Source organism: Sorghum bicolor, chromosome 5 (genome assembly GCF_000003195.3).
Source record: "Sorghum bicolor cultivar BTx623 chromosome 5, Sorghum_bicolor_NCBIv3, whole genome shotgun sequence".
NCBI lineage: Eukaryota > Viridiplantae > Streptophyta > Magnoliopsida > Poales > Poaceae > Sorghum > Sorghum bicolor.
Window position 1 is genome coordinate 15,697,909 of NC_012874.2, and position 14,580 is coordinate 15,712,488.

The window sequence follows — 14,580 nt, forward strand, 5'->3', positions numbered from 1 at the left end:
CGCCGCCTACTGGACCGCCACGACAACTGTTCTGCCCTTCATGGACCGTCGCGGCAGCACCACTCCTTCGCCGGAGACCGTCGACACCGACTGCCTCGCCGTCGTACTTGAGGCAGGGGGTCGCGCCGCCGTCTAGGGTTACAGATTGGGAACGAAGTGAGGAACGAGTCGGGGAGGCAGACAGAAACTCGCGTTGCAGGAGGTCGCGCGGCGGCTTATCCTTGGGTTTTTTTTATCCTAGCCATTGCAATTCTTCAACTTTGGAGATATGCCATTATAATTCAACTATTCTGAAATTTGCCATTATAATTCTTGATCTATCTAGTCTTTGCCATTTTCTACGTCTTCCAGACAATTAGACCCATTGTCAGACCGTATACATATACACATCTTTCGTATAGACCAAAATACCCCCGCTTCTTTTCTCTCACATCAGTCACTGACATGTGGGCCGCACACGTCAGCTTCTCCTTCAACCTCCAACCATCTTCGTAGGGCCACGACGGCGGCGGCTCGTCTGTGCGTGGCCATGGCGTCGGTGCGGGATGCTGGGCACGTGAGCAGCTACAGCGTGCGGCCAGAGCATCAGTGTGGGAGGCCAGGCTAGCGAGCTCGTGCAGCGGCCGGTCGGGTTAGCGAGCAGGAGCTCTGCTCCGGCGGCCATGGCGACAGCATCAGTGAGAACTCAAAATTCGTCGCTTACCCTTGATGGTTTGCGATGAGATCACGTCCATGGGCTAGCTAACAACCGGGCGCAGCCATTTGTGCGAGGAATTAGAAAAGGCTGGTCTAGTTGGGATGAATTTGGTCGCGAGCTGGAAGTCAGCAACGATGGTGGCGACGGCCTTTTATTGTTGCATGGCGTGCAGCAGGCAATGGCTCTGCCGGGGCTTGGGCAAGCTTCTAGGGAATGGCTCGGGCGTCCACTTGCGTGTGGCATTGAAGGCGTTAGCCTCGGAACAAGGCAAAGCAGAAAAGTGCTCGGCGTTGATGGCTGAGAGGTCGAACAGCTTGCTGACGTAGTCGTTCAAGCGACCGCAGGCCATGGCTGCTAGCGTCGGGGAGAGGTCTGATGGAGCTCGCGTTCACGAGGTCGGGGGCGCGCGCGCCTCCTGCGGTGTCTGCCTGCCCCTCCCATCTCGTCGGACGCTGTCCTGAAGGATAGCTGAAGATTGAAGGAGAAGCTGACGTGTGAGGCCCACACGTCAGTGGGTGATAAGAGAGAAGAAGCAGGAGTGTTTTGGTCCATCCAAAAAATACGTATATGTATATGACCTGACAATGGACCCAAGTGTCTAGAATACGTAGAAAATGGCAAAGATAAAGTAGAACAAGAATTATAATGGCAAATTTTAGAATAGGTGAATTGCAATGGCATATCTCCAAAGTTGAAAAATTGTAATGGCTAGGATCAAAAAAAACCCCTTATCCTTTCGGGTTGGGGAACGAAGTGAAGGGCAAAATTGGCAATACGGAAATACAAGAGCCTGACAGTGGGTCCACGACAGCATCTCACTAGTACACAGAAGCACTATACAGGCGGTTCCCAACCCCTTTTCACAGGCGGTTTGGAGAACCGCCTGCGCTGGGTGCCTGTGGAAATCAAGAGTTTCCACAGGCGGGTAACCTAGAACCGTCTGTAGAAATAGATTTCTACAGGCGGTTCAGCTATGCAACCCGCCTGTAGAAATGAACTTTCTACAGGCGGTTCTCATTATATAACCGCCTGTGTTAAAAATTTTAAATTTCTAAATTTTCCCACTAGAACCTTTTTTCATTTTATATTTTAATATGTACATACAACATATATATATATACACGTAATATTCAAACTACTGAAGCCTAGAGATCATGTAAACCATTGCAACATGCAATTCATTTATATATACTGTTACTTTACATAAGGTTACATTAATTACAAACATGATCACACATCAAGTTTTTTCTGTTACATGCATTAGAGGTTTCACCTCTGAAACCTCTGCTCTAATAACCGGATCGAGTTAGCTTAAGCCTACTAATCTCCCTTAGCGCTCCGTATTCAGGCTTTGCTAGGGCGCTGGTCCGATCGTGATATTTCCCTTCGCTGGGAATGACTTCTCGCAACATGAATTTGCAGAGGTCCTCAACTATGTTGTATAAAGTGGCTTCACTCATGCTCTTCGCCTTTTCAAAGTCTTTTTGCTGCACAGGAAGTTAGAAAACATCATATATTTAATGTTCATAATACATAATTAACAACCTTAATTACTTAGAGCATTAATTACCTTATAAGGGTTAGTCATATATCTTCCACCCTCTCTCATGAACTCACATACGTAGAATCCACAGTGGACCGATCCTAGTGGTTGCTTGTGACACTATATAAAGAAAAAGAGCATATTTGTGAGTTGCAACATGATGCGTATTCTATGTATATAGCTAGCGAGAATAACTTGGTAAACTTTCATACGTACCGGCCACTTATAAAAGAACCTCAAAGGCTGCCCCTGTATTCCTGACTCGCACTTTCCTCCTTTAATCTTATAATACCTATAGGCCCTATGATATCAAAAACATTCTGCAAGTTATTGTCAAACTCTTATAAAATTTTGTATGCATATTTTACTTAGCTTACCGTTCTAAGAGAGAAATGAATGGTGCATAAGTTGTTGGTTCATAGTCTGCGGAGTCTAGGACATGCACACGTCCATGCTTGGGATTAATCATTAAGCCGATCCAGTGGTCCCTGAGAGAATGAACTTTGTGATCAAAGTGCGCATTTTAACTATTAATACGATGCATGCAAACTGACACTTACCTAAAGTGATATGGTGCGAATATTAATTCCCTGTCTTGAAACTCTAGCATTGTCATGGCTAGGTAGAGGCCGTAACTAGCTATTTGTTTCTTTTCCCTTTTCTTTATTTCGTCCTCCTGCTCTTTTGGATCCAAACCTTTTAAGGAGTCATGATCTTTTCCGATCCTAAAAGTGTGCTCGTCCTCACATATCCTCATTGGGCTCATATACGCGACCCTTTTATTCGCATTAGTGCTTGGATCCGGACCGTACCGCATCTGTTGCTGTTCATATTGCATTCTGCAACGTGCACTTGTATGTTAGTATTAAAATTTAATGTAACTCACAAATAATAACTCACAAATTTAAAGCATTGTATGAGTGACACTTACAATGCAAACACAGTTATGAGCTGCACATCGAGTCTTTGTAGGTTCATCATTAACCACATGTCCTCGAAGGTCACAATTGCTCTTGTATGATCACTATTAAATGCCTCTGCTGGTATATCTACACTGATCGTGTCAATGCCAACAGAAGCTGCTCTCATATACCAGTCATGGAACCTTTTTACACCAGCTGGGACCTTTTTAAGTTTATCCCAAGTGAGTAGAGGCCTACCCAACTCATATTTCTTAGGGACATACTTATAATCATCTTTAGTGGGTGGCCTAATATTTACAAAAGCTGGTTCAGACTTCTTCGCTGCCTTCTCGTGCTCAGCCAAGTCAACTAATTTTGTCGTGCGGCTCACTGCAATTCCTGACAAAAATAGGGCAGTACCAGCAGACTTCCTCTTCTTTGGCTCGAACGGCGAAACCAATTTCGGCACCGAAAATTTTAACTTTTTTGGTGGCGGTGGTGTCGTCTCGTCATCTTTGGTTGGTTGTGGTGGTGTCTCGGCATTTTTGGGTGGTGGTGGTGTGGAAGATTCTGGTGGTGCTGGCGAAGGTTGTGGTTTAGGTGATGGTGGTGGGGATGGTGGGTGAGGCATTATAGGTGAGGATGGTGGAGCGAAGATCGGAGAGGGTGGTAGACTCGGAAGAGTTATGTTACCACCGACATCTGGAAGGGACGACTCCTGAGTCAGTGGTACTTCTTGGGATGAAGGCTGTGGTACCTCAGACAACAGGACGTCTCGTTGAGGCCAAAGAATGAAATTCTTGATAGCTTGTCCCAGCTTCTCAATACCCCCAGGACCAGGAATGTCTAGCATGTCATCCTCATATCCTTGGACAACTGTCTGCACTTCCACCCTACAATAGTCCTCTAGAATTTTGCTACCATGAAACTGGCGCCCCGGGATTGCAAGTCCTGTGGCTACTTCCCTTGTACGATTATTGTTAAGACCGTACCTTATGACTAGGGAGCAACGAACAGGACTTTCAATCTCGTCAACTGGATACCGGTCCTTGTTTCCAGTAGACGCCACACTACTTGGGACAACTGGAGCCTGTTGTGATGTTGTCGGGGCGACCACTAGCTGCATCTGGCGAGGCTGACCACTCAATTGGCTAGACATTGCAGACGCCAGTCGCTGCATCAACTCAGGAGGAGGATCGGAGAGCATTTTATTCATCACCTGTTCGACTTCTTTCTTAGCCTCCTCCTTAAAAAAATTAGACAATTCTTCCTTGTAGCGATCGCGTTTTCTATACATTCCTTCGCACTCTGGTCCGAATCCTTCTTTCCATCCTTCCTTGGATGAGATACCTCGTACACGACCGGGATGCTCTGGGTTACCCAGAGCAACAGTAAGAACGTCCTTCTCCCTTTGTGGCTTAAATTCGCCTGCTTTCTGCTTAGCTGCCACCTTGAAAATATTCTTCGCAGCCTCTTCGACCATTGGGTCAGCAAATGACAAGCCAGAATTGGCTTTCTTTGCCGGTACCCGAGCACGAACCCACCGCGAGCCCCTGCGACCAAGTTGGTCAGGGAGCGCCGGCAAACCCTGAGCCCTCTGCGCTTCATCCTCTTGCTCCCATTGGGCAAGCTTGCGCTGGTAACCACCTGTGCCTAGGTGGTGGTGGTACTTGTTCCTTTTTGCGAGTTCAGATTTGGATTCGCTCAAAGCTTTGAACTCATCAGAATTCCTCTGCTCTAGAAACACTGCCCACTGACCAGCCGTGATTTTATACCTCTTTGTCGGGTCCAACCCTTTCTTTGCCCACTTTGAATTCAACTCAGACTTGTAATTCCTAAACATGATCCCCCATTGCTTCAATGTGTGCTCTTTTACGAGGTCTTCTGAACCCTGAGGTAAAACAAACCTCGTAAGCAGCCTGTTCCACATTCTTGTGATCTCATTGTTGTCCACATTTTTCCACTCCCTGACTGTGATGTCAAGATGGTCCCTAACTAAGAAACCGAGTGTGTTACGCCACTTAGGTAAGGTCTCCGCTGGAGCTAAGGGTTGTCCAGTCGCACTGACATCTGTAACTCTATAAGTTACTTTTGGGAACTGATTCAATCCTCTTTCACCTCGTTTCCTTTTGTTCCCGGTCTCAGTGGTCGTCTCCGTCGTCGGCTCAGGTGCACTTTCATGTGCAACTTCTTCTTGGGATAGGATTTCCTCCATTTCTTTCAATTGAGATAGCACCTCCTATTCATATAAAGACATGTAATTATGAATGAGGCGCATAAAAGTATAGAAACATATAATTATGAATGAGTAATTCACCTCTTCTATCTCTGGGTTGTAATCGGGGTCACGTGCGTACTCACGACGGGCGTTCCTCTCTATGCGAGGATCAGGAATGTCGCTTACCGAGGTCTCGTACGAAGGAGTTGACTCACGTGACCCTTCTGCCTGCTCCGTGTTGTGGGACCCTTGTTCCTTCTCTACGTGCTCGGACCCCTTTTCTTGCACGGTGGGGCTAGACCCTAGTGCCTTCTCGGTGCAGTCTGACCCTTTTTCTTGCACCGTGGGGCCGGACCCTGGTGCCTTCTCGGTGTGGTCTGTCCCTTTTTCTTGCACGGTGGGGCCAGACCCTGGTGCTTGCTCCATAGGGCCGGACCCTTGTGCCTGCTCCGTGTTTTCACTTGGAGAAGTCGTCATTGCAAGATTCTAAAGCATATATGTTATCAGAAATGTTATATAGTATAGTATGAACACTGAAGATAATACTCTAAGTCAATCGTTGACTAATAAATAGTTGACTTATAAATAATTAAAAGTGAATATTTGCTACATCTTTTCTAGAAAGCTTACTAAATTGTGAACTTTGTTCTAAACATTACTTTAAAATACTATAACTACACATGTGCTTAACCAAAAATTGTGTTGTTTAGCTTTTGGGAAAGCTTATGAAAAGTACTACAACTCATATATTTACCTTAAGGCAAGATTCACATCTTAACTGAGTCAAACAATATAAACATGCAAATCTACTAAGAATAAGAGCAAAGCAACACATCTTAAGTGAGTCAAACAATATAAACATGCAAATCTACTAAGAATAAGAGCAAAGCAACATAGGGCATTAGTTATTTTTATATCTCTTAATCTATTATTCCTAAATTCATGAAACAATTACTAGGCCTCCAATATCATATGAAAAGCATATCACAATAATTTCATATTTATTTGAGCACTACTACTACAGTTATGAAAAAGACAAATACAATAAGCAATTAAAACCTAACTGCCTAAATCTATTTTTAAAGCTAAAATTTCAAACTAAAACATGACATATTATAGATCTACTGGATAGACAATTTTACAAGGATTCCAAAAAGTCTATATTTGCTATTTTACGATTTTTCTAGCATTTACTATGATTTTCCAAATATCATTCAAAAACAAATCACATGGTCACTGACGTGTGGGCCCCACACGTCAGGGTCTTCTTCAACCCCCGCAGGGGAGGGATTCTGTGCCCGTGCTGCGTAGGGGAGGGTGGGGGACCTTCTCGGTGGTGCGCAGGGGAGGGGAGGGGGTGGGGAACAGGGAGATGGGGGTGGGCGGCGGCGGCGGCGATGGGGAGGCCGTGGGGCGCAGCGGCGGGGCGGCGGTGGTGGCTGTTACCGGAGGCGGAGCGCGGACGTCGGAGAAGAGAGGGAGGGCGGGCATACCTGCTGGGCTTGGGGTCGGGCGCGGAGCAACGGCGGCGGAGACCGGAGGCAGAGCGGCGGCGAGCTCGGCGGCGGCGGTGGCGAAAATCGGCAGCCTGACGGCGTAGGTTTGAAACTTCGTGGCGCCAGGGACTTGGAAAATTTCAGGGGCTGGACGTGGCCCTTTATATGCGCGGCATTTCTACAGGCGGTTGGCATTGACCACCGCCTGTAGAAATGATTTCTACTGGCGGTGGTCAATGCCAACCGCCTGTAGAAATGCATTTCTACAGGCGGCTGTCTATGTGAACCGCCTGTAGAAATGCATTTCTACAGGCGGTTCGCTATGTGAACCGCCTGTATAAATATTTTTCAATTATATTGTTTGTACATTATTTGTTGTAACATAATGTAAAATAACTTGTATATTATATTGTTTCTACATTATTTTTAATGTAAAATATATTTGTATCATATATTTAATGTATATTATAATATGATTATAATATGATTATATTGTTTCTAAATTTTTTTTTAATTTTTAGTGTTATATATTCTTTGTATATTGATATTATAATATGATTATATTGTTTCTAAATTTCTTTTTAATTTTTAGTGTCATATATTCTTTGTATATTGATATTATAATATGATTATATTGTTTCTAAATTTCTTTTTAATTTTTAGTGTTATATATATTATTTATGTATTGATATTATAATATAATTATATTGTTTCTAAATTTCTTTTTAATTTTTAGTATTATATATATTATTTATGTATTGATATTATAATATAATTATATTGTTCCTACATTATTTGTAACATAATTATGTGGCATTTGACAAAGCGTTACGAAAGTGTAGTTCTAAATCGAAATCGAAAGGTCTCACATATAGTTTCATAAATTTGAGTGAGATTACATGATGACTAGAGTTTACATGATGAATGACAAATACAATCTAGGCAGTTACTATTCTTCCTTGTCCATCAGCGCGCACCCAAGGCAAAGAACTTTGTGAGATGCTTCGCTCAACATTTCTTATCTTAGCAGGATAGTCATCCACAAAGAGGGACATGTCGCTGAACTGGTTAAAATCCTCCAGATCCGCTACACCATCAACTCCTATTGCTTGTTGCTTTCCTGGAAAAACTACATGCTTCAGCTTGTCAGTAGTTTTCTTCTCATTCTTAGAAAGGATCTGTTCAGCATAGAACACCTGTGCAGCACGGTTACCAAGGATCCACGGGTCATCTTTGTATCCCACTTTACTTAGATCAAGAACTCTGACCCCATAATTATCCACTGTGACATGTTTATCTTCTACCCATTGACATCGAAACACGGGGATCTGAAATGTACCATAGTCTAGTTCCCATATGTCCTCGATGAAGCCAAAGTATGTAATAATATCACCAGTTTCGTCGTCTATGGCCTCGCATCGAACACCACTATTTTGTGTCATGCTCTTTTTATCCTTGGATTTGGTATGAAATGTGAATCCACTTATGTCATATGTTTGCCATGTTGTCACTTGGCGTGATGGTCCAGATGCCAAAGCCTTGATGGTTTGTTCCTCAATTGTTTCCCCAGATGGAATATCCTGCTCCCTTAGCCATGTGTACAATTGTTTCTTGTGTTCCTTCATTATCCAATCATTCGTTTGCCCAGGATTATGTTCTCGAAGCTCATTCAAGTGCTGACCGAGCAAATGCTCCATAATCGAGAGCTGATGTAAGATGTTGTGATGTGCCTCAAGGACTGTATTGTAATCTGGCGGGATGAATGATTTCCGTCCAATCCTCCCACTTCCATGCAGCCTACCCTCATGCCTTGATGGAGGCAAACCTATTGCGACCTGGTCTTTTAGGACACTATTGCAGAATGGTCCTCCGGACTCAATTGCCTCTTCAGTACAGTACCCCTCTATCATGGATGCCTCAGGACGAGCACGAGTTGATACATAGCCATTTAGTATTGCCATAAAACGCTCGTACGTCCACATTTCATGCAGGTACATGGGACCCAATGCTTGTATTTGAGGAACTAAGTGCACCACAAGGTGCACCATGATATCAAAGAATGATGGGGGAAAACACATCTCAAACTGTGACACTGTCTCCACTGCGAATTGCTGAAGGGATTCTAACTCATCACGGTCAATTACCTTTTGTGTGACCTTATTGAAAAAATAGCACAATCGTGTGACTGCCATCTTCAAGAACACTGGATTGATAGCCCTTATTGCAATAGGGAGGAAAGTAGTCAGCATTACATGACAATCATGTGAGTTGTAGTTGGTGAGTGTAAGGTCTTTCATTGACACAATACTTCGTATACTAGAGCAGAATCCAGAGGGTACTTTCAAATTCTTCAACCACTCACACATCACATGTTTCTCATCTATGCTGAGGTTGTAGCTTGCTGCTGGGAGATGGTACTTTCCATTTTCTTGAAGAACAGGATGAAGCTCTTTTTTTATACCTAACTGTACCATGTCGAAGCGTGAATTGAGTCCTTCCTTTGTCTTCGTCTTGATATCTAGCAATGTGCCAATTAGGCTTTCAAACACGTTCTTCTGGACGTGCATACCATCGATCGCGTGTCGTATGTCCAATTCTTTCCAGTATGGCAAATACTCAAAGAAAATGGACTTGTTCTTGAATGTTGCCCCTGGAGTTGGTTTCACATCCTTTCTTGGTTTTCCATCCTTTGTCTTCTTTCCGAACACAAAGTTGATGTTGCTCACAATTTTGAAAACTCTCTGGCCTTTGCTATTACCCGATGGTGCATCTGAGTTCCTTTCATCATTATTGTCGAAGTACTTATCCATCTTTTTTAGGCGGTACCTGTGCCCTTTTGATAAGAATCGTCTATGCCTCATGTACACTATTTTCTTAGATGCATTAAGGGACACATAATGGGTTCCATCTATGCACACCACACAACCAACCTTTTCCTTGAATTGCCCTGACAATGTGAAGAGAGCAGGGTAATCATTGATCGTAACAAAAATAATTGCTCTTAGTGTGAATGAATCTTTGAGATACTCGTCTACCATTTCAACACCTTGTATCCATAACATTTTCATCTCCTCCATTAAGGGCTCCAAGAAAACATCCATGTCAACTCCAGGTTGGACTGGTCCAGAGATAAGTATGGTTAGCAAAAGGTATTTTCGCTTCTGCATCAACCATGGAGGAAGGTTGTAGATGGTGAGAATCACCGGCCATGTGCTGTGCTTGCTGCTCCTCTCAGCAAATGGATTCATTCCGTCGGTACTCAGTGCAAACCTAACATTTCTTGGTTCGCTGGCAAAGTCTTGATGGTTCTCATTAAAATCTTGCCACTGCTTTCCATCGGCTGGATGGCGAAGCTTGCCATCATTTTTGTGCTCATCCGAAGCATGCCAACTCATTAGTTTTGCATCGTCAGGGTTAGCAAACAAACTCCTCAGCCGATCTATCACTGGAAGGTACCACATCACTAAAGCAGGAATCTTTTTCTGCGCATAATAATCAACCTCTTCTTTATCTTTGCTGGTGGGTTTTGAACTCTGCTGGGTCTTCTTTTGGGTCTTCTTTCGCTTCTTCCCTGCTGTACACATGGAGGCAGCACAATCCTCATGTCGATAGTCTTTATTTGTCTTATACCGACTTGCACCACACTTTGGACACTTATCCAAGTCCTTGTATTCATCACCGCGATATAGGATACAATGATTCCTGCACGCATGGATCTTCTCGACACCCATAGTGAGCGGACTGATCAGCTTCTTTGCATGGTACGTGTTAGCAGGCAATTTGTTCTCCTTGGGAAGCATGTCTCCGATAATACTTAAGAACGTATCGAATCCAACATCAGACAGACCATACCTGGCTTTTGCCATCAGTAGTTTTAGCACAGATCTCAGCGTCGTGAACTCTTTGGTACAACCCTTGGACTCATCATACAGAGGCTCTTCAGCCGCCTTCTTCAAGGCCTCCATCCCTTTCATTAATAACATTGATGGTTCAGTATGACGATGCAACATTGCCTCTAAGAATTCAAAATCTTCCGCGGCTGTATCATTTGGTAAGACATGAGTTCTGTCATCAGCATTTCTCCCAGCAAAACCACCAGCAGTGACATTTGGCACAACATGTTCACTTCGGTGTGTGTCGTGCAAAAACTGAAATCCTTCATCAGGCATGTCTGGACCGTCGACATCAATATTCGCAGGGTCCCCAATTGTATAAGGTGCCGAGCTACCCTCTCCATGCTTTGTCCAAATCAAGTAATCCTTCATAAATCCTCGGCATACCAGATGAGAAATGATTGCTTCAGTATCTTCAAAAATATTAATATTTCTGCAGTCGATGCATGGACAATATATGTGCTTCGTCTTTGTTCTCAAAGCATGGTTCTTAGCAGCATCAACGAACCTATGGACCTCAGGTATGTATGATGGATCTAGTCTTGATAAGTTATACATCCAGAAGGACCGCTCCATCATGAGCTGTGCAAAAATTAGTAAATTAATTGATCTCAATGCAAAACAGGTAGTTTAGGAAAATTGTCATCTAACCTTTCAAACAACAACTTGTGAAGATGAAAACCTCGGAGCTAACATTAAAAATAAAGACAAAACCCTAAGTAATAATAAAAAACTAACAACTAAATCAAATTGACAAGGTAGAAAATCACCATTGATGGATTCAACTAAATATATACCTTGATTCACTATAATAAATTTGATAAGGAAACATGGAAATATATAAAAATACATATTGCATAATGAAATCAAATTTACATAAAAATGAACATCCTAAACAATAGAAAACTTATCTTTCTCTTTCTTCCCAAGCATGGAAACACCATTCATGGAAAGCACTACATATATATTTCTTGGATTCACTAATTAGAGAAGAAAACATAGAAAAAAAGAGAGGAGAGACATCATCTAACCATCTTAAGCAATCTCATTTGAGCAAATATAGTCCATACCTAGCTATTCTACTCTCTCTCTCTCTCTCATGGTGAAACCCTAGATCCAAAAAGTAGCTCTAATTGAGCAAGGGGGCACAAAAAGAGCCTTTGGAGGCATCAACTAACCTTTCTTAGCCACCTCCTTCCAAGAAATGAAGATCAAAACCTCCCCCCTTGTATTTTGGAAAAACTGGACCTCCAAGATGTGCTCCAATGGAATGTGGCTGCTACCTACAGTTCTGCCCGAGGAGGAAGAAGGGGTGGGGTATTTATAGAAAGAATAGCACAGGCGGTTTGCTTAGAAAACCGCCTGTGTAAATCATTTAACACAGGCGGTTCACATAAGAAAACCGCCTGTGTTAATGCTCCATTTACACAGGCGGTTTCCTTATGTGAACCGCCTGTGCAAATCCATTAACACAGGCGGTTTTTAAATCTTGCCGTACAAATTTACAACACAGTCGTGTTACAAGTAAAACCGCCTGTGAAAATTTTTTGCCCCCGCCGGCTTAGAGCATCTGTGTACTAGTGTCTTGCGTACATAATGGCGTTTTTCAAACAACCACGAAATTGCAATGGCACCAGGCCGGTTTGACGAATTGTAATGGTGTGAATCAAAAACATGAAATTTACAGTGGTGTGTATCCAATTAACCCTTCTACTTATTAAGGGTAACTTTAGTAGTAATGTGGGTCTTTTATGCTTTTCAACAAAACTAGATGATATGGTGGAATGAGATGCTCCACGATAGGATCAAAATGCCTAGAGGGAGGTGAATAGGCATTTACTAAAATTTAGAAACTCTTGTAGTGGATTAAATCACGATATCAAAATTTCTACTCCCAAGCGGAACTAATGGACTTGTCCAAAATTCTAGTGAGGACCAAATTTTTGAATCCTATAGACTAGTAATCTTACTAATTATGAATGGAAATATACAAGTACTAAGTCAAGTTGACCACACAAGTAGAGTAGGAGTACTTCGTGAACATGCCTTTGCTTGCTCTACAACCTAACACAATTTATATATCCTGCTACCACAATAAATAATGCAATCACAAGTCACAAGCATGCAGTGACACATGATTTATCTTGAGGTTCAGGCACACCACAAAGTTGTGCCTACGTCTCCATTGTTGAGGCAACCATAAGGTTCTTCGAGTCTATTTCTACTCCCTTCTTTTCCATGTGACCACAAATATCAAGTTGGGTTTCCCCTTGAATCAAAGGCTAATACAAACTTCTTAGTGCCGCTCACAAGCATGAATTAAGGGTGTCATCAAGCAATACCTAGCCGACTAAGGTTCTAAGAACCCAAGAGTATTAAAACAAAAATCAAATCACCAGCGGGTGCCACAAGTGCTCAATAGATGGATCTTACTCCCAGAGTCAAAATCCATGAATAGCTAACTCCAATCTCACTCACAAATATGGGGATCTAAGCAAGGGTGAGAGAGAGTGTAGGAGTTTGAGTGAGAGAGCAATAACTTGATCAAAATGTTCTTTAGAGGAAGAATGAGCCAAGGAGAGAGTAGGCGAAGGGGTGACTTCCTAAAAAATCAAAGTCGACCAAATTGGCCATTGGTGAAGTGGTGCCCCCGCACTGGAATATCTTGACATTGCATCCAAGAATTTTCAGAGCGAGGGCTCAAGCAGAACATTGTAGCAAGAACAATTCCCGCACTAGAATTTCTTGTTTGGGAGGAATAAAATTCTAGTTAAGAATGGTTCTCAGTAGAGGAGGGGGCTCTAAAAATTTAAGGAGGATGAGCAAGAAATTTTGAAGGAGTAGGCTTTTGAAAGTTCCTATTGAAAGAAAAAGAATATCTAGGTGAGAAGAAATTTTAGGCTTGGACCAAAAATAAATCAAGGATGATTTTTGGAAAGTGTCTAGAGAAATTATAAATGATCTTTTGGCTTCTGGTGATATATATATATATACATCAATCATCACAACTATATCACCAACATGCATTATATATCAAAACCACACGAATATTTCATGAATATATCAGAAATCCATCACAAATCCACCAAAGTTTATTATTACATGTTCAACATCACAAGTTCAACATCCCTACTGTGGCGGTGAGGACTGCAGCTGTGGCCACATGGACTGCAGCGAAGGGTGGTTGACGCGATCAGCCGCCAATGACATGGTAGCAGGATTGTTTGAACCCACCGACAGAGGCTGCACAAAAGAGGAGAAATTACATGGCTGCACAAAAGAGGAGAGATTACATGTGTTAGACTCAATATTGAAAAATTAAGCAGCACCTCCCTTGCACGGGGAGGTTTCCAACCTACAACAAACAACAGCATGTAGACCGACAATCCCAATGGCGCGAAGGTAAAAAATCACAATGGCACGAAGGCCGACAATGCCAACGACATGAACACATTGAACATTCATACTCACAGGAGTGAAGTGTCGAACCAGAGTTGGAGCTGACAATTACACTTGGACACCTAATGCTTTGCATGATCTGAAACATGTCCGCCACCTGCTTCTTCATGGCCTCCAGCTCTGCGGCAAGTTGTGCTTGCATCTCCTTTGTTCCTGCCAGCTCGGCCTATAGTGTTTGAATCACATGTTTCAATATTGAAAATCTGATTAATGTGTGTAAAGTTCAATGTACGACGAGTGAAACCGGAATTACCAGAAGTTTGTCGACCCACGACAGTGTTGGAGTAGGCTGTGCGTATGGGAAGGCTTATGGTCGTGCACCGTGCCTGCACGTCAGAGAGAGAGGGTGCAGAGCTCAAGGAGTCGGCACTG